Consider the following 21635-nt stretch of genomic DNA (forward strand, 5'->3'; position numbering starts at 1 on the left):
CAATATTCGGAGTGGTTCTCATTTGTTCAAAATCTATATCTTCCACCTCGCCTTCCTCATTCGCATTTTTAACAGAAGAGACAGAAAGCGAGTTACTAATAAATCCATTAATGACATCATCTTTTGTGTGGTCTTTGAAATACTGGGCTTTCCCCAGGCTGAGGAGTCGTAGGGAAAGATCTGACTCAGGCTCAAACACATCTCACTAAGGGTTGAATAAATCCACATTTGGCTTCTGGGGGTAAAGATTAAGGTTTTTTGTTTCCTAGCCATCCGAGATTACCATAGATCCAAATCTACAGCCTATAAATGCATTTGCAGTGGCTAGCCAAGGTCTCCCTAAGATCAAAGGATGTCCCCCCAAATTGGATTTGGGTTGTAAGATAAGAAATTGAGTCAGATACCTCGAGGAATCTATTGTAATCACTATATCCTCTAACACCCCCTTGGGTTTAACACGGGAGATGTCCACTCATTCAAGTACAATAGGAATATACCTAAGTCCCTGTAGCCCAAGAGTGGTAAAGAGGTCCTTTGTCATTACATTAATGGTAGCCCCAAGCTCAATCAATGTGTTAGCTATGGGTTGATCATTAATATAGATAGTAATCGTAGGATTTCCTGGATCATTATACTTAGTTAGAAGAGGTTGAGCAGACATTAATTCGAATAATTTCCCCATCACATGTATGGTGGCAGGGTCTTTAGGATTCCTCCCAGGTTTCTTGATGCACAAATCTCACACTGTTTTAGCATAGATAGGTACTTCTTTAAGAGCTTACAGCAAAGGAATTCATACATGCAGGTTTTGCAACTCCCTAAGAAAATCATATTCGGGCTATGAAGTCATTCCAGGTTCAGCCAATCTCTGAGGATATGCAGGGTCCTGAGTTACAACAGTCGAGTTGGCTGTTACAGGTGTATCAACCTTTCTCAAGTTGGTTGTTGCACCAGTAATAGTTCTTCATGGGTTGGCTGTTAAAGATGTAACAACTTCCTTTGTATTGTCTGTTATAGGCACAGCAGCTGCCTGAGAGCCTCTGATATATTTTTTGGATGTTTCACATTCCTCCTCTGTAATGGTAGGGGAGTGTCTTGATTTAATTACCTTGCCCGATCACAATTGAATTTCATTAAGCCCCATGTGGGTAATAAGCTAGGTATGGAAGGTAGTTGGAGCCTCCATGCCCTAAGATTCTTTATTGTTTTGGTTTTGGTTTGGGTTAGGTAGCACAGGTAGTTGGGGTTGCACAAGCAGTGTAGGAGCAGGTGTTTGGAAAGGAGGTAACTACAACTATTGTTGCATGGGTAATCCAGGTAAAGTTGTATTATGGGCATTTCCTCTCTAGTTTTGATTCCAAGGATATGGTTGAGATTGAGGATATTGGATAGAGGGAGATGGAGACCATTGGTTCTAGGGTGAAGGAAACTGTGCTGAAGAAGAAGCAAAACATTGCCATGGATATTGTTGAGTATTATATTCATTCTTCCACGAATTGAAAGAGGAAAATTCTTAACACATACCTAGAGGTCATGGTTTCCATGGCCTCCTTGGTGCAATTAAATAAGAGGCGTTCACCTCCTTGCTTGACTCTCTAAGTACTTCCTTCAGTCAAGGAAGCTCCGGACATTGTCCTATCAAATGTTCTAGCTCGCAAATATTACATAAGCTAATTTTGTTCAATTCACATTCCCTCAAAGGATGCTTCTTCCGACAATTCAGACAGAACACAGCCAAAGGCGTATCACCTTTTTTCTTGTGTCTTCTTGATCTATGTTATCGTTTTCTCGGCAGAGAGAGTATTGAGGATATTAGTCTTGAAATTTTCGAAAAAAATCCCGATCTTTTCTCTGGTTACTCCTCCTCCTGCATATTTTTGTATTTAAGGAGAGACATCTCGAATTGTGCTCCTCCCCTTAGATGATCCTCTAGATCATCTTAGACAAAGCTTTATAATTTCAATGAATGGTTTCTGCTATATATCCCCCTTCCCTAACAATTTTAGGGTGTCAAGGCATTCATCCCTCATTCCTGTGATAAATATAGTCCTCAGGATTTCATGGTCTAAATCGATGTGTTTAGACCTCTACAGATTATAGTGGAACTTCTATACATAGTCTTCGACACTCTAATCCTCCTCCTATGTCATTCTAAATACCTCCTCCCTTAAGTCTCTTGTTCTGCAATAGTCTTGGTACTTTGATAAGAACACCTCCTTCATATTGTTTCATCTTCGAAGAGAAGTGGAGCCGAGTCCCATGAACCATCTCAAGGCTGCCCCTTTTAAGGTAGCAGGAAATAATTTCAATTTCTAAGCATCTGAGGTATAATCATAACTTTTGCATAAGACATCAAATTCAAATAAAAAGGTGTCTGGATCTTCCACAACCATCCCCTGGAAGGATGGTAAGGATGATAGAGGAATATTTTTTGTAGGAGCTTCACCTCCGATATCCCCGATTGGGAACTCAAAGGTGGTGATGGTAGCATCTATTTTATCATTGTTTTCATTGTTGTCCCCCATTACTCATCCTTCTAACCCTTGCTATAATAGATGTCCTTCAAACTCTTCCTGTGATGGTTTTGTAGGTGTGATTGATGGCTCAAGTATCCTCAAGGCTGGATTTTTCACTGCACTACCTATATTTGGATATTGATAAACCAACAGGTGCTCTCCTGTCTCAAGTGTTTGATGTTCGCCCTTAGCTTCCCTTTCTCCCTCGGCACTCAAGTTCTGGCTACTAGCTTCCCCTACTGCTCCTGTATTCGATTCTTTATCTTGGGAGTGTGGGTGATAGCTTTAGAATGATATAGCCTCGAGACAGAGGAGTCAAAGTTTTTTGCCCTTGTTATGGGAGTAACAAATTTTTGTGGCCCTGTTTTCCTTGCATCCCTTTGAGAGCTTGACTTTTCTTTTTTTCCTTAGAGATTAGTTCCTGGATAAATGTTTTCCTTCCCAAATCTACACTCTTCCTTTCCGTTTGACAACCTATTTTTCCTGTGACTAACTAGAGTGGGGGTAGTTTTTGTATCTCTGTAGTTCCTATAGTTACACACATGGACCCTATGTGTATTAATTCACACCCTAAGTGTCTCAGTATTCAACAGTGGTGAGCCTGCTGCGGTATGTTAGAGCGATGTGCAGGTTCTTACCTCTCGTCTTACTGCGCAGTGACTGAAGAGATGAAGACACACTAAAAAAAACACCATAATTTCGTGCCCTATTGCTCAAAATGGTGAGCCCGCCCAAGTAAGTTAGAGCAATGCGCAGGTTCTTACCTCTGGTCTTACTGCCCAATGATTGTTGACTAGGAACACTCTATCATCAAACAAACAACTTGGTTGACTATATCGTCAAGTGTCATCCCCAGCAATGGCACCAAAATGTAGTGTTCTTTTAATCAATCCTAATTGACCAATACTACAACATTTAATTGTCAACCTAGAGTAAGTCTTGTTGTTTCAAGGGAGTTCACATTGTTTGTGCCAATACACTATAGCCAAGAATGAAAAAAATCAAAAGAACAATAAAAGATGTCATTGGATCAAATTGGTGAATCAAATCATTCATGTAGAAATAAAAACACTCCACATAATTTAAATCGCACTTCGCAACTACCAAAGTAAGGGCGTGCCACAATAGTGAGTAATATCTACTCCAGCTGGTTACTACCATTACGTTGATTAACTCAGTGTAACAACATAATATAAATTGGAACAACAACAAATGTGATTCACAATTTGTACAACAACAACAAGAAAACATATAACAAATAATGAAACTAGAATGTACACACCTCTACCACTGTAGTCCTTGCTAAAGAGCAAGGCCCTTCCTCCTTAGCAGGGGCGCAGGAATCACATGAGAGTAATTAACAAATTAGATGAAGAGCAGTAACAACATCACCATAGTGATTAATATTAAAAATAATTTTTAGCTATAGAAGTAGAGTAACAATACTCTTCTATATCTCATCCTTGTACATAGGAAATCGAGATTCTTTTATAGTTATTACATGCTCTAAATTAGAAACAGATTAGTCATGAGAATCTCATGATTCTCATGCTGATAAAAAAAAATTAGTTACAACCTATCGCTAAATACAAATATAAATTGGTTAGGATTGCAACCGCTTGGTCTATTTCTTCCAAAATAAACAATTCCTAATGCTGAGAGCTGTTATGTTGAATAGTACCCACACTTTCCAACTCTGGTGCAACAGCATGCTGCGAGTGGATAACGGTTCGAGAAGTTACAAAAATTACTAGCGACAACACCCTTGGTGTAACAAAGGACCTTTGTATCAGCATGTAGTGTAACAACATCATGTAATAGCATTCAATTTGTAACAACCTGTAACTACATACAGGGTGTAACAGTGAACTGCTCTACACTGCTTTGTAATTGAACAACGTTGTCTGTTTACTCCATAGCCTTATTCCCATGAGCAACACCTAAAAGGAGAAGATATTCCAAAATACTCCTCCAATGCTCACCCAAGTTAGCCACAAAAAGGAATAAAGTATCATATTATTTAGTAAAATAAGACAAAATAACATGACAGTGGAATAGGTTATAAAAGTGAGAAAGAGGGTGATTAATCATGTCAATTTCATATTCCTAGAGGATAAGAGGATTAAAAATGGGGATAGAAGGTGCAAAAAATAGGTAAAAAGTCACACCCAACATTATGGAGGATCATGACAAGCTATAATATTTTGAAAATATCAAGGAATAAATAAATACCCTGATGGAGAGGGCTGAAATATACAAGGTCTAGGGTGAGTTATGAGTGGTGGGAAGGCATGATAGGACACCCCACCACTAAACAATTAGAATGGAAATGATTAGAAGATGGAGAGTCATAATGCAATTTTTTGGATATTAGTTCCATGACCTAGAGAAGGTTTTCTTACAAGGGAGTAGAGGGAGAGATTGTAGTATTAGGGGAAAATTTAGTCAAGAAGGAGAATAAATCATGAGAGTGAAAGAACGAAAGTTTGAATAATTTGCACAAATTCGATTTGGGTATTAGTCCTAGGATTGATACATGGGAGAAGTTTGACTATGATGTCTAATTTGCATAAAATATCAAGGGGATACACAGAGGAGGAACTGGGTGATAAGTTCTTTTCGAAAGAGGGGGTCATAAACCATTAGGTGATTTCTCAAAAGGCTAATAAACTAAACAAATCTTGCTTAGTAGGATGGTAAACCACTCAAGTTCTTGTTGTATGGCTAATAAACCAATAGGTGTGGTCGCAATAAACATGGGTGCTTGTTGAAAGGGGATGATAACCCATTGGATGCTTACATTGGAGGCTGATAAACCACCCAATGCTTTCCGGGTAAGCTAATAAACCACCCAGACATTGTGTTAATCAACCTCAAGTGCTTTCCTTTAAAATACAACTGAAAAACCACCTATTGATAAAATCCCATAGTCTTGGAGAGTTGAGAAATACTCCAACTGAATCTAAGTTGAATCCTTAGAGAATACTCCCATGGACCATGGATCTGGCTTAGAGGTGGAAAAATGCAAGAAATATCCAACTACAATTGGCCTAAGGTTGGGTGGACAGTTGAAGTCCCTGCTTCAATTGTCATTTCTTTCATAGATAATATAAGTTTTTATTTTTACTCCTTATATGGTTTACGCACTTTAATTTTATACACATATTGGTATTACATGACATGGAATGTGTTTCTACTAATGTTAATTAAATGGACATCTCTATTTGTATTGGTTGTAAGACACATTTCATGAATATGTGCATATGTGTGTGTAATGTGAGGGACATTGTATGTTCCTGTGAGTAATGTTGTGTTCTTGATTTATTGAATGATTCTAGATGACCTTTTGGAGGTCTAAATGAAATGTTAAGAACATATTAGATGCCAAGATGTAATCCTGAAAACCATTATAATATACTCGTGATTGAGCTCTAAAGGACTTGTTGTTGACTAGAAAGCTTCATACAATTATTTATGAATTAATAAGGGAAATTCTAGAGTCTATGATTAGTGGAATCCATCCTCTTTGCAAGGTATTACTACATCTCAGGATACATATACGTGTGTGCGTGCGCGCACGCATGTGCACATGTGTATACACATGAAGGCATGTGTAATTACATGAGGATTGGTGTAAGAGTATGAGGAAATACAATCATGGATTGGATGGGTATATCCTCTGTTACAAATTAGCACAAAGTTTTCACCATGTGAGTATACTCATTCAAAGGGAAATAATGAGGTTATTGTGCCTTAGAGGTCGTCATACAGGTTTATCCCTATGATCAAGTGAGTTTTAGGAATGATTCAAATCTCATAAGAAGTAAATTTAAATTCTTCAGTTATTAAAGCATACCGAGATAGAGATCTTAATGAACTTAGGTATAATTCACCATCTAAACAGTACAAACCCAGGCTAGGTCGAACTATTATGGAAGACTAAGCGTTCAAAGAATATGGTTAGGGTGATTACAAGATAGAGTCAAACCCTAAATGTCTCAAAATTAGTTGAGGTGTAATATACATATAAATAAATAAAATAATTAATTAATTAAGATTTATTTAGGTGTGATACTGAATGAGGATTAACTTTTCATGTTTGGGGATAAATACAACTTTCATAGTAATAAGTGTGTCGTGTGGTGGGGCATAGTCCGACCAAGGATTTGGAGGTTTAAGGTCATGCTTATTGAACATTATTTGGATGGATAGAATGGGTAGACTCTGAATTAGCTTGGGGAAATTGGGGTAAGTGGGATAAAAAGGGGTCCAAAGGCCCAGATGTCGACCTAAGCTCAATTATGCACGTGCTATTAACTAGTTCAGGGTTTAGATCCTTGATGGGTGTTGATGTATAAAGAGGTATGGAATTTATAAATTTGGATGTGACTTGTTAAAGGGTAAAACCCATATATTTGTAAGGTTGAGTGACGTGGTAGGTACCATGTTCGTGGAACTAAGGACGCATTGGTGCCAATAGGTGACATTGCACCACTAGGGCGCAACATGGTAGGTCCTTGCCTATGTAGCAAGGATCTAATGGTAAAACTCCATATGGCCATACCTTTTTATTCAAGTGTCATATTTTGATAAAATTTATATTGTTAGAAAGCTCTTAATGAAGCGAACATGATGGTGCCATCCCAGGTTAGTTTGCTAACCTTGGAAAGATAATAATTTTGTAAACCTCGTTCCTACAACAAGATTGTGGAGATGAGGTAGCTTGATGTATCAACCCTCTCATTACCCAAGAATAGTACAAGGACGTGGGAGGTAATGTTACAAAGTTGTATCAAAGTAAAGGTTCAAAACTAAACTTGAAAGGCTCACGTTCACATGCAAAAATGAATACTTGATATGTTGGATTTCGCTTTTGTTCATAATAGCTTGCTATTTTTGATTCATAGTTGAACCAATGTTAGAACTGATGTAAATATTATCTGGTTGTCTTATTTTCTTAGAATGCATAGTAGCTAACATTTGATGTTGCAGATGGCTTCATTACAGGGTACTTGTTGCATGTAAACCAATGTAATGGGTAATTTGATTTAATTTCCCTTGAATAATAATTATGTGTTTGTAACATCACATAATAAGACAGAAAGGAATCACATAAAATTCCAGTGATGACTAGTAGAATGGTGCACTATAACACTGATGAATTATAGCATGGTCAAGAAGAGGTATCAATTGGAAAAAGAGTAAGGGAAGACTACCTTTATTAGAGGGACATCATCAGAAGTATAAGGGATGAGCTTAGGAGTTATAAGGCTGACAACGAAGTGCTTGTTGTAGCTCAGGAAAAGAGCAAAGAGGTAAATGCAATTTTTCTACAAAGCATATCTAATCTAAAAATACATAAACAACAAGAGGACAATGCCAATGATATAAAAAAAATCAAGTCTAAACCTATCCCTTCATAGGTTCAAAATAAAAAAATTGACTCCAATAGGGAAATAAGAAGCATGTTGGAGAAAATACATATACCTACAGATGAGGATACAGTGAGGGGAGGTACCCCACTCAGTACTTCAGAAAGGGAGTTAACCAACCCAAACGAATCAATTGACACTACATCTAGGAGACACCTTAAACAATGGAAAAGGAAAGTGAAGTACATGATACTAGAAGATTTCAAGAAGGAAAAGCATCCTACATTTGTTGGAGAGGTAAAGAAGGAACAAGAAGTAGAAATACTTTAGGTCACATGATTACTTTGATAACATGGGGCTAGGATATCCATCTTTATTTTGAAAGAAAAAGCTAGAAAGTAGTGTAAAGACTTAAAGAATGTCAAAGACATCTAAGAGAAAGATATGTGATGGAGAATATTTGAGAAATAATCCCAGGAAAGGTATCTATAAGAAAAATAATATGATATAAGGACAAAGGAATTCTACAAGCATAAGTTGGGGAAGTTGACACTCAACGAATACACAAGTATATTCTCAGAGCTACTAATATAGGTTCCTTACATAAAGGATGAGAAGACCAAAATTAAAAAGTATCTCGGTGGGTTAATATGAGGAACTACTATGAACAATCCAAACACAATATTGAAGTCTGAACAAACTCGTAGAAGAAATATACAGAAAATTTTAAAGGGAAAGGGCCAAGGCTCTCAGGATACAAGCCAGGATGAAGGAATGGGAGATTCAATACATCTTCCAAGAATTAATATTAGTAGAAACCCACAACAACCAGCAAAAGTAACCTTCTAAATAAACAAGAGAGGAGGATAAAGGTTCTAAGAAGGGACATGCACAGTGTTGGGCTTATGAAAAAAACCACTTGCAAATGAATTTTGCTCAGTAGAAGAAGATAGGTATAAGGTTGTATAACATACAATAAGCAACAATGGTGAATGATGTGGCCTTTAATATACCCAAGACCTATGCAACATTGGATAATAGGCAGGGAGATCAACAAGTTGTAATAATCCATAGGGAAGGTATGATTTCCAACAAACATGTCTCAATTTTGATAGATCAGAGATCTAGCTACAGTTACATCAACCCAAAAATCGTAGAAAAAGGAAAATTTCCTAATAAAGTTTATGAGGAAGCATGGTTGGTTAAACTAGGAATAGGGACAAAAGGACAAGTAACAGAGATAATCGAGGCATCCTCAGTGGAGATTGGTGGTATGGTCATTACAATAGCATTAAACTTACTACCATTGGGATCTTATTACTTTTTAATTGGTATGGACTAGTTGGTTGCCTGCAAAACTAGTATTGACTACTACAACAAAGTGTTGGAATGTCTTAGTCACACTAGTGAGAAGATTACGCTGCAAGGAATTAAGAAATCGATCCTGCTTAGATAGATAATTGAACTTAAAGTGAAAGATTGCATCAAAAAACCTTGTCCATTTTTTTTAGTCCACATGGCTGAGGACCATCCAATACGAAAGAGATTTTTTATGTATTCTGAGAGGAATTACCTAAACTACCACATAGATGAGATGTTGATTTTACCATTGATTTAATTCTCAGAATGGTTCTAGCAACAAAGCCACCATATTTCATGAACAGACCCAAACTAATGGAGTTGAAGGTACAACTAAAATAGATGTTGGATAAGGGTTACATTTGGCCCACTATATCACCCTAGGGAGCCCTGACACTATTTGTCAAGAAGAAGGATGGCACATTGTGGCTATACATAGATTATAGATAGTTAAACAAGGCTAAAGTGAAGAATAAATACACACTACCCTACATCAATGATTTTTTTGATCGATTGAGAGGAGAAACAATATTTTGCCTAATAGACTTGATATATGGATCTATCATGTCAGAATTAATGATGAATATATCCACAAAAAGACCTTTAGGACTAGATATTCTCACTAAGAATTTGTACTGGTGCCATTTGCGCTTACAAATGCCCTAGCTATGTTCATGTGCCTAAAGAACAATGCTCTTAGACAATGGATAAATTTGTATTGGTGTTTGTAGATGATATTCCTGTATATTCGAAGAACAACATGAAAACCACTTGAGAGTAGTATTAGCATTCTTAAGGGAGCATAAGCTATAATATGCCAAGCTCAGTAAGTGTAATTTTTTCGAAACCTAGGTTCACTACTTGGCACATGTCATTTCAAGAGGAGGAGTGGTCATACATCTGAATAAGATGAAAGCTACAAGGGTTTTTCCTACCCCCCCGAAATGTGGTGGAGGTTAGATATTTCATGGGGTTACATGGATATTACCAAAGGCTCATTCAGGATCTTTCAAATATTGGACATCTAATCAATGCCTTGTAGAGGAAAGGAGCAAACCTTTGGTGGAAATTTGAGTGCATGACTAGATTTTAGAACCTAGAGGAATTTCTTACATGCGAACATATTTTAACAATAGTATACATATAAAAGGACTTGGTAGGCTAAATTAATGATTGCAAAGAAGGACTTGGTGGTGTCTTGAAGAAACAAGAACATTTATTTCACTATGAATCTAGAAAAATATATGATTATGAGAAGAATTATGATACCCATGATTTGGAGCTTGTAGCAACTATGCATGCTTTAAAAATTTAGAGGTATTATCTATTGGGAAGAATATCTATGTTGATGACTTTCCATGGGGGCAAACAGTACCTTTTTTATTAGCTTAAGCTAAATGATGGACAAGCGATATGGTTGGATTTTATTATTGAATTCAATTGCAAGAGAAAACAAAACAAAGGATAATAAGGTGGTAGATGCACTTAGTAGAAGCCTATCAAAGGTTCACCTAGTAGCTTTGACTACCCACACAGTTGATGTCAAGGAGAATATTAAAGAAGCATTGTCTCACAATGAATATTATCAACATGTGATGACATGTTTGTAGACAGAACTAGAGGGAGTTGTTAGTATAAAAGACTAGGTCATAGACGAAGGCACATTGTTGTTCAAAAATAGAAAATGTATACCTGACATAGCTAATTCCAGGAATATTTTCATGGATGAATGCGACAAATGACCCTGCTAGGGAAAGCCTGGTTATTAGAAGATGATAAGAGTCATAAACAAATTATTTTACTGGCCATGATTGAAGAAGGATTTCGTTGAATATATTTCCAAATGTTTGGAGTGTCGACAAGTAAAAGTAGAATGTAGGAATCCAACAAGATTTTTCCAACAAATCCAAATCATTAAGTGGAAGTCGGCAGTCATATCTATGGACCTCATTACAATATTTCCCAAGACAATCAAATAAAATGATTCTATTATGGTGGTGGTAGATAAGCTGATTAAGGAAGCTCACTTTATTATTGTTAAGTCCACTCAAAAGGATACTAACATGGCCCAAATATTTATGAAGGAAATTTTTATGCTACATAGTGTTCCCAAGAAGATTATATCCTACAATGATGTTAATTTCACCTCAAAATTTTCTTAAGTATTGTTCATAGGTTTTGTAACCTAGTTGGCTTTCAATATTGCTTATCATCCTCAAAAATATGGCCAAACGAAAAGAGTGAATAGGATTATGGAAGGCATGGTGATAAAGTAATTTATGCATTAGGTGAGGAAGTGGGAACACCTCTTACCATTGGTAGATTTTTCATATAATAATTGGTATCATGAATCCCTAGGGATGAACCCTTTCAATGCATTATATGGATGTAAATGTAACACTCCTGCTAGCTAGGATAGCCTAGTAAAGAGGGAAGTTATGGGGCCAAATATGCTTAAGGAAATGGAATAGGAAATCATCAATCAAGAAGTTGAAGGCAACACAAATAGAAAAGAGATTTATGAAGAATAGTAGAGGATGCATAAGGAATTTAAAGTAGAATAGCATGTGTATCTCTCTCGCCAAGGAAGAGCTCACAAACAGTTTGATCCCATGCCAAATCACCACCCAAATTTTTGGACCTTTTCATATATTGAAAGAGTAGGGCCAATGTTATATAGAGTGGCCTTGCCACCTACAGTAAATGTAGATAATTTTTCTCATGTTTTCTTTCATAGGAAATATGTACATAATGCTAATCACATTTTTGAATAGGTCTATGACAGAAGTGGAGCCTAGTGGATTGTTCCAACTAGAACCATTGTGCATATTAGATCAGAGGAAATTTATGCTTTAGAATCAAGTCAGAGATTAGGTCAAGGAAGCATCTCGTAGATGGCACACCGAATAAGGGTGTTATACCATTTTTTGTTTGATGAATAATCAAATGTGAGAGTTTTTTTATACAGCTCAATTTTTTTCTTTTGATTTTAGTTAGAAAAAAACATCGAGGATAGTGTTCCTTTAAGGGGTTGGGGTTCGTAACACCCCCTTACATGACCCATGTTTTTTAAATGTAAATGATAATTGTATGAGGGAAATATGGAGTATCATGATTGGCTGCAATATATTGTAAATATCAAATAATAAATAAATTTACTTGAATATCCTAGGGCAGAGGGTTGATGGATCCATGGTTTAGGGTGAATTGTGAGTGGTGGGAAGGTGTAGTAGGACACTCCACAACTAAATAATTATAAATGACAATGATATGGATATGGTAAGTTGTCATATTAATTTATAGATATTGATTCAACAATGTGGAGAACATAAACTGACAAGAAGGGAGTAGAAGGAGAGAGGGCAATATCGAGGGTGAAAGTAGTCTAAAAGGAGAAGAAGATCCTAAGAGTAGAAGAAACAAAAGTGTGAACTCACCTACATAGAGTTTCTCTGGGTATCAGTCTTAGGATTGATGCATGAGAGTACTTTTTTTGTAGCTTATAAGTTGGAGAAAAGATTAGTGGGAGGCATAGAGGAGGAACTGGGTTATAAGTGATTACCAAAAAACGAGATGATAAACCGTAGGGTGCTTGCATGGGAGGTTGATAAAATATCTAATGCTTTCCTAGTAGCCTGATAATCCACTTTGGTGCTTACTATAAGGATGATAAACCACTAGAAAAGGTAGGAATCACTAGGGATGGTTGCTAAAAGGGGTTGATAAACCATTGTGTTCTTTCCTATGATATTTATAAACCACCTAATGCTTTCCCAGTAGGTGGATAAACCACCCAAACATTGTGCTACTAGACCTACAATGCTTGCCTTGAAATTACAACCAACAAACCACATACTTATAAAATCCCACTCTTAGAAAGTTGAATGATACCCTAGCTAAATCTAGGTTGAATCCTAAAGAGAACACTCCCCTTGATTGTGGATCTAGCTTCAGGGTGGACAAATACAAGAAAGATTCAACTTCAATTTGCCTAAGGTTGGGTGGAGAGGTGATAAGATATGTTGTTATTCTTACTCCCTATATGGTTTATTACATTTCAATTATATACATATATTGGTATGAAATGAGATAAAATGTGGTTCTATTGATATTAATAACCTAGACATCTATATTTGTGTGGGTTGTAAGATATGTTTCATGAATATGTGTATACGCTTGGAATGTGATGTAATTGTATGTTCCTATGAGTAATGGTGTATTCTTGATTTATTTCATGATTTTGAATGATTGTTTAGAGGTATAAATGAAATGTCAATAACATATTAGATTCCAAGATTTAATCATTAAAACCATTAGAATATACTTTTGATTGAGCTTTGAAGGAGTTGATGCTGACTAATTATCTTTGTAAGGCTCTTTATCAATTAATAAAGGAAATTATAGAATATATTATTAGTGGAATCTATTCCTCATTGTGAAGTATTTATATATATTAGTATATGTGTGTGTGCGTGTATGTGTGTGTATAAACTGATGCAAAGGATTTTGTAAGTTAGTGAGGTCTAGTGTAAGAGTATGAGGCAATACAATCATGGATTGTCTAGGTCTAGCCTCTGTTACGAAGTAGAAAATAGTTTCCACCATGCAAAGATACTCGTTCAAAGGGAACTAATGAGGTTATTCTTCCTTGTAGTTTGTCGTACAAGTTTATCCCTGTGGTTAAGAAAGCTTTAGGAAAGATTCAAATCTTAGAAGAAGTCAATTTAAATTCTCGATTTCTTTAGAGCAAACTGAGAGAGGAATCTTGATGCATTAAGGAAGAATTCACCTTGTGAATAGTATGGACTTAGGCTAGGTCGAACTAGTCTGGAAGTCGAGGCATTTAGAGAATATGGCAACGGTGATTCAAAAATAAATCCAAACCCTGAATGGGCCATACTTACCTTAGGTGTAATAGGCGTATAAGGAAATAAAATAATTAAGATTTATTTAGGCATGTGACCAAGTGATGCTAGTCTTTTCATGATAAGGGTCAAACACAAATCAGACAAGAAAAAGTGCACCCTGTGGTAGGGCCTAACCTGACCAGTGATATGGAACTCTAGATCCACACTTATTGAACATTATTTAGAGGACTCAGATGGGAAGGCTCTGAGTTAGCCTACGTTATCTGGGGCAATAATGATAGAAAGTGGATCATAGGCCTAGATGTGGGCATGAGCCCAAATAACATGTGTGATAAAATAGTTCGAGGTTTAGAGCCACAATGAGCGTTTATGCATAAAGAGGTATGAACTTCCAAAATTCACATATGACATGTCAGAGTGTTAGAACTATAGAATATTAAGGTCGAGTGATGTGGCAGGTGCCATGTCAGTCAAACTAAGGATGCACTAGCACCAATGGGCGATGTGACAGCACATGGTTTCCACGTGGCAGGTCCTTACCCATGTGGTAGGGATTTGATGGTGAAAATTCATATGGAAATACTTTTTTATCCAAGTGTTGGATTTTTTATAGAATTTAAACTGCCTGAATCCCCTTGATGAGATAAATGTGATGGTGTCATGCCAATTTAGTTTCGCCAACTTGGGAAAGTGAATAATTTCATAAACCGTGTTTCCACAACGAGACCATGGATATCGAGTGCCTTGATGTAGCAACCCTGTCACTACCTGAGAATAGGATAAGGGGGTGGGAAGTGATGTTAAAATAAAAATCTTAGTTGGAGACAAAATATTATTCCTGAGAAGAGGGAATTGACTTTGGTGAGGCCTTTTCTGTTATTTCAAGGTTAAGTTCTACTATATTTGTTTTATATTTGCTACTACTATTTGAATTTAAGTTGAAGAAATGGATGTGAATATAGAATACCTACATGGGGACTTGGAAGAATAAATCAACATGAATAAAATATAAGGGCTGGTTGTGAAGGTAAAGAAAGAGATGGAATTTGGCCTAAAAAAGTCCCTGTGTGGGTTAAAATAATCATGAAGTATGTGGTATGAAACATTTTATACCTATATATTTGGACTTGGCTTCACAAGGAGAATATAGGATCATTGTGTGCATTTCAAATTAGTTGGTGACCTTTTTATTTATTTGGTCTTGCCTTTGGATGATATGATGCTAAATTCGACATGGAGGGTCTTAGTGTTGAATATTTCATTTTGGGTTTTGAAATTAAAAGAGATACAAAAAATAGGAAGCTTTGGTTAAACGAGAAGAATTATATTGAGACAGTATTGTATAGGATTAATATGATAGAAGGTAAATTGCTAAAGATTTCCATTACTGTGGGTGTAAAGTTATCCACAGATTAGTGTCCTAAGGTAGAGGGAGAGGAAGAGTATGTGTCTCATGTTCCACATGTCATGGAACTTGGATGTTTGATGTATGTAATTTTCTATATCAAATGAAACATCACACATGCAATGGGACTATTGAGCAAGTATATGTCAAAACTAGTAATGAAGCATTAGATAGTAGTAAAAAGAGTTTTATGGTATTAGAATGGAACTGTTGGTTATGAATTGTCTTACCAAGGAAGACTAGGATTGGATAGTGTGTTGGACATACATATCTTTTTTCATGAAAATTGGACTAGAGATCTAGATCATAGAAGATCTACCAATGGGTACATGTTTAACTTGTTTGGGGGAACAATCAATTGATTGAGCAAGATAGAGTACATAGTCTAACCCTAAACTACAAAAGTTGAACATGGAGAAACCACTCATGTAAGGATGGAAGCAATATTGTTAAAGTGTGTTTGTTCAGGTGTTGGGTTTGTATAATGAGCTGTGAGGATAGATTATGACAATCAAAGTGCAACCTTCGTAGTGAAGAACTCAATGTATCATTGTATGACAAACCATATTGGTGTTCAATGTCACTTTGTGAGGGATCATATGATATACAAAAAGGTGTTGTTGGTGAAGGTGGAAATTTTGAAAAATGTTAAAATTTCATTCACAAATTTGTCTAGGCTAAGAAGTTCTCTTGGTGTAAGGAAACAATGGGCATTCTTACCTTGGATTATTTATCATTTACTCATATCACTATTTTTATGCTAGGAAAACAACAAGTAGGATAATTTTGGGTATGTATTATATTCTTTGCATGAGTACCCCCACGTGTTATATCTTCCATTCAATGTAGGTCATAAATAGCCCTTTCTCAAGGGGTTTATATAAAGGAAAAATACCCCCTATCTAGTGATTCAAGGAACCATACTTAAAGGAAATTGTTGGGTGCTTTTTCGATCCATCTTTGGTGGTTTGTAGCAAAAGGCTTTTGTTTTTAGATGTTTTGAGGCATATGGTTCAACCTATGGTGTTGTAATTTTATATGTAGAACTATGGTTTTATTGTAATCAGGGTAAATGGATCGATGGTTTATGGATGCAATCACATAGACATAGTTTTTTAAATAATGTTATAAAGAAAAATATACTGCAAAATCTTTTTGGTTTTTCTGCATTTTGTTTCTAAGGTAAAATCATTGTGTTTAAGTGTATGTCTGTGTCATTACCTCTTTTTTGTTTTACTAAGAATATATTGTAGAAACTTTCTCTACAAAGTTAAAACCTAGAGGAGCAAGGGAGGGAGGACTAGGGAGAGTTGGAGAGTTGGAGAGAGGGAACCTAGTAGAGGGGGAGGGAGGGAGGGAATTATTAGGTGGGAAAGAGAGAGGGAGATTGTGGGGTGGTTAAGGAAAACAGGAACTAAGAATGAGAGATGGGAAAAGAGGGTAGATTTCGGGGCAAAGGGCTGAGAGAGAGAGAGAGAGAGAGAGAGAGAGAGAGATGGTTGAGGGATACTCGGGGTGAGAGAGAGAGAGATAAGGGGGCCTAGGAAGTGGTGTAGAGAGAGAGAGAGGGACATATTTTAGGGGTGAGTAAGTAAGAAATAGAGGGAGGGATGGATGGAGAGTAATGAATATAGAGAAAAATGGGAGAGAGCAAGTGAGGTAGAAAGGTATAAAAATGGAGGAAGAGAAAGGGGGAGAGATAAAGCGGGTAGAGATATATGTTGATTGAGGTAGAGAGATAGAGAGTGGGGGGGGAGGGGGACATAGTAAGTGAGTGAGAGAGCTAAGGATGAAGATAGAGGGAAATATAGGTGGAGGGATGGAGAGAGGGGTATAATGAGTGAGGAATAGGATAGATAGGGTGTAAGGAATGAGGGTTAGGATAGATAGTGTTTTCCTAATATGGACACACATGTGCTCCTATTGACAAATTTTAGGTCAAGTATAATTTTTTTCCAATACAAATGTGCACACATCTTTTTGTGAATTCTTGCTAGCAACAAGAATCAAACATTTATAATGTTCATGAAGATTATTTTCAATGTTATATTTTAGCAATGCTTTACCATATGTGCTTGTTGAGTTGGTGGCTTCAGATATAATTTTATGATGAAAATTCTTCTTAGTTTGTGTCACAAACACATGTAAACCTTAATTTTTCGAAAACCTTTCTATATCTATATTTCTAACTCTCTACATCTCTGCTTATAATGTGATTTTCCTATGGGCTAGACAAATATGTTTTCTATGAAACTACAATCTCTCTCTCTCTCTCTCTCTCTCTCTTTATTTTTTAAGCATATTTTGTCTTTCACATATATGAGAATTCTTAAAATGAATCTCTCTCTCTCTCTCTCTCTCTCTTCTCCTTTACCATTTTAAAAAGATATAAAATGAGTATAATAAATTTTAGAAAAATAGTTATGCATAATATCAACGCATTCTCTATCATTATACAATTTTTTGTATTGAAATTCTATCATTTAGATCGCATGAAAAATGACCTACCATGATTATATTTTGCAATGCATGAAAAATAACCTACCACCAAAAGTTTCATAATCATAACAATTTCTAAAAAATATATATATATATATATTAAAAAAAAACACATATTTCCTATATTTAATAGTTTTACATCGTATCCAATTTCAATTTTAAAGTACCTAAAATCATCTCTTCAACTTAATAGATTGTTATTCTCCTGCTTTGTATTGCCACTAACATTTCATAATACCATCATTAGCTTACACCGATTCATTATTAAAATATGTCTACAATTTTAATAATCTATGGAAATAAAAATTTGAAAAAAATATGATTGGAGAATAATTCAAATTAGTTTCTAATTGAAGTGTATAGAAAACTTAATAAACATCACATTACTCCGAATTTTAAGAATTCATTAAATAATTACATTAATAATTCGATATTCTTAAATTTTTAAACGAAGTATATAATTATAATGGTTTTATATGATATGTTCGTGACATTGAAAAAGATACTTCCTTTAAATTAAAAGGATAATTGATGTACATGGCCAATAAATTTAAAAATAGTATAATAAAATAAATATTTAAACATATATAATTTTTTTTTTTTGCGAACTTGCATGTTAATTTAAAATCGACTATACATGTATTAATGCAATGCTATTTTTACGAACTTTTCATGGATTTAGCAAAATCCTGAAATAATACCATCAAACTGCGAAAGCCTTTATCCTTACATAATTGTGTTAGTATATCTTTGTGTTTGTGTATCTATATTTTTAGATGCCTAGCTTCTTGAGAGTTGGTCATCACATTGTACAACGCACAATGAATTAGAATGGCTTCAAAAGTGTGCAATTCTGTGGGCAGCAACAATGTGAGGTGTATGAGGAGGCGTACGAGTAGTGGAAGTGGAAATATAGATTGAAATAGAGAGTATGGAAATAGTAGAAAATCATTATTAATTTAAATTTAGAAAATTTACCTTGACTTTGGGCTTTTCTTGTCGTATAAGAAAAATTTCACTTCAATTTAAATTGATTTTAAAAGAAAATGGAAGAAAATAACATATAATATTTATGTTATTTCGAATAATAGAAACATCCGATATTAAATTCTACTCCACCAAAGGGATAGTAAGCATGAATTTTAAATTTGAAATTATATAAAATTTAGATAAATGAATTATATATATATATATATATATATATATATATATATAAAATAAAATAAAATAAAAGAAAAGAAAAAAAATAATAATAAAATGCATATATATAACAAAAACATAATATAATTGAATTTTTTAAATCTGATTGTTTAAACGGAAAGATCATTTTACTTATCACTCAGAACCAATGTTTTAATTGAATTGTATATAATGTTTGTTCTATAACCTATTTAAGTTTATTAGTTATTTCAATTTTTATGCCGTAAGGCGTTTCCTCTGAAATCAACACCCCCAGCTGCTACCGTGTGCGATTATGGATCATCGATTATCTATGTTAGACGATAGAAGCATCTTCTACCGTCAGATTAATAGCTAAAAACAGTTACTAATTCCCTGCGACAATACAACGACGATGGATACCTCCACGTGGTTACTAACTCCCTAGCAATTGCGCGACGAAGATTGATACTCCACGCGGTTAATAACTCCCCAGCAATTGCGCAGCGAAGATCGATACAGTTACATGGACGCTCCTAATTCTGCTCTGTATCTTGCAGAGCCCGTGGCACAGCGCTCCACTCTTTCTAAGTTTTAAGCAAATTTCCAAGGTTTCTGTATTTGATTTAAGCTGGATTTTAGTCTTCTAGTTTGATTTAAGCTGAATTGATGGCTGAAAACGGGAGCACTCCTTGTTGTTTCATGTAACAGGAAACGCGACATCCTTGTTACTGTATGGAGCACCAATGTAAGATTTGTCACTTTTATTACGAGTATCTGCCTTGTAATTTTGGCAAGGAAGTGTACACTGAATTTCAGAGCTTTTCGTGCCATATTTATGGAGATATGATCTGAGGAATTTGGTGTTTTTGCATACTCCTGAATTACATTCAAAATAGGTGACCTGGGGAAAATCGTCATAACTTTCTCTCTGGGGATCGGATTGAAATTTCGTAAGAAGTTACAGAAAGAGGACGGACTGTAGTTTCTTGTGTGTATGTTTTAGATCCAAAGGTTGAAACAGTGGCTCGTGGCACATCGTACAAGTTCGCTCTACTGAACTAGTCTAGAAGCAAGTCACTGTGGGAGATTTCACATAACTCTTCCTTGGAGAATCCAATTTGGGTCAGACTTGTGGCATTGGAAAGAGGATGCAGAAGGCTACTATAGATCACAATTTCAGAACTGGATGATCCGAAATTACAGAGATACATCAGATTCAATATCAGGCTTCTATAAAGTGAAAAAAGGTGTGTAGTTTTTTTTTTTAAATTTTTGCGTAAGCTTGGTTTAACGGCATAGTAAAGCATTATTATCAGTAACTGATGCCCCGAGGAAAGAAAATGCAAACACCTAGTAAGGAACCTGAAAGCTCTAGCATGACTCATGAAGAAGAGGAAGAAATGCTACATGATATATCAAAATTACAAGAACAAGTGCAACAAATGTCACGCTCACAAAAGCTAACAGAAGCTAAGATAAATGGCGTGGAATCTAAGATAAATGGCGTGGAATCTAAGATAAATGGTATGGAATATAAGATAAATGGCATGGAAGCTAAAATGGATGATTCAAAGACAGATTTGAAGAGAGGCATGGCATATTTGAAGACAGACATGGCAGATTTGAAGACAGATTTGACAATTTTTCTACAAGAAATACTTACTAATGGTGAAAAGGTTGTAAAGGAAACTCATGATGTGAACAAAAGTAATGTTAATCATGATTCCATAGACTCTAATGTTGGATCGAAGACCCACCATATTCCAAAAATCGATATGAGGAAGTTTGATGGCAAGGATCCTGCCACATGGATATTACAGATGGAGCAATTCTTCGATCTCAATAATGTGCAAAACACATAAAAGGTAAGTACGGAAACAGTAATATTTGGAACCAAATCAGTTTGTATGGTATCAATGTCTTTGCTCTCGTAAAAAATTTATCACTTGGGCAATTTTTACAGAAGAATTGATAGCACATTATGAAGATACAAAAAGCAACACTTTTTTTAGCCAATTGATAAGTCTCAAACAAAAGGGTTCAATAATGGAGCACATTGAGGAGTTCCAAAAATTGAACATAAGGGTAAAAGATATTCCAGAGGAGCATAGGATTGATGTGTTCATAGGGTCTTTAAAGGATAATATCCAACATGATGTTCGCCTTTGGGAACCTGATTCATTAGAGAAGGCATTCAGGTTAGCAAGAAAAATGGAAAGCAAAATTATGGCAACCAGGAAGCATACCACTCACAACTATAAAGACGGAAGTGTTGTTGCCCCTAGTCTTCCACAACCTATAAGGTTGACACCACAACAATTGGAAGAAAAAAGAGCAAAAGGGCTTTGTTACAGTTGTGATAGCAAATACACTAAAGGTCATAAGTGTGCTGAGAAGAAATTATTCTACATAGATTGTGAAGAGGAAGAAGAAAAGGAGCAAGAAAGGTCAAAAG

This window comes from Pinus tabuliformis, chromosome X, assembly GCF_031772625.1.
Source record: "Pinus tabuliformis cultivar Carrire ecotype Pingquan chromosome X, CPIR1, whole genome shotgun sequence".
Classification (NCBI taxonomy): domain Eukaryota; kingdom Viridiplantae; phylum Streptophyta; class Pinopsida; order Pinales; family Pinaceae; genus Pinus; species Pinus tabuliformis.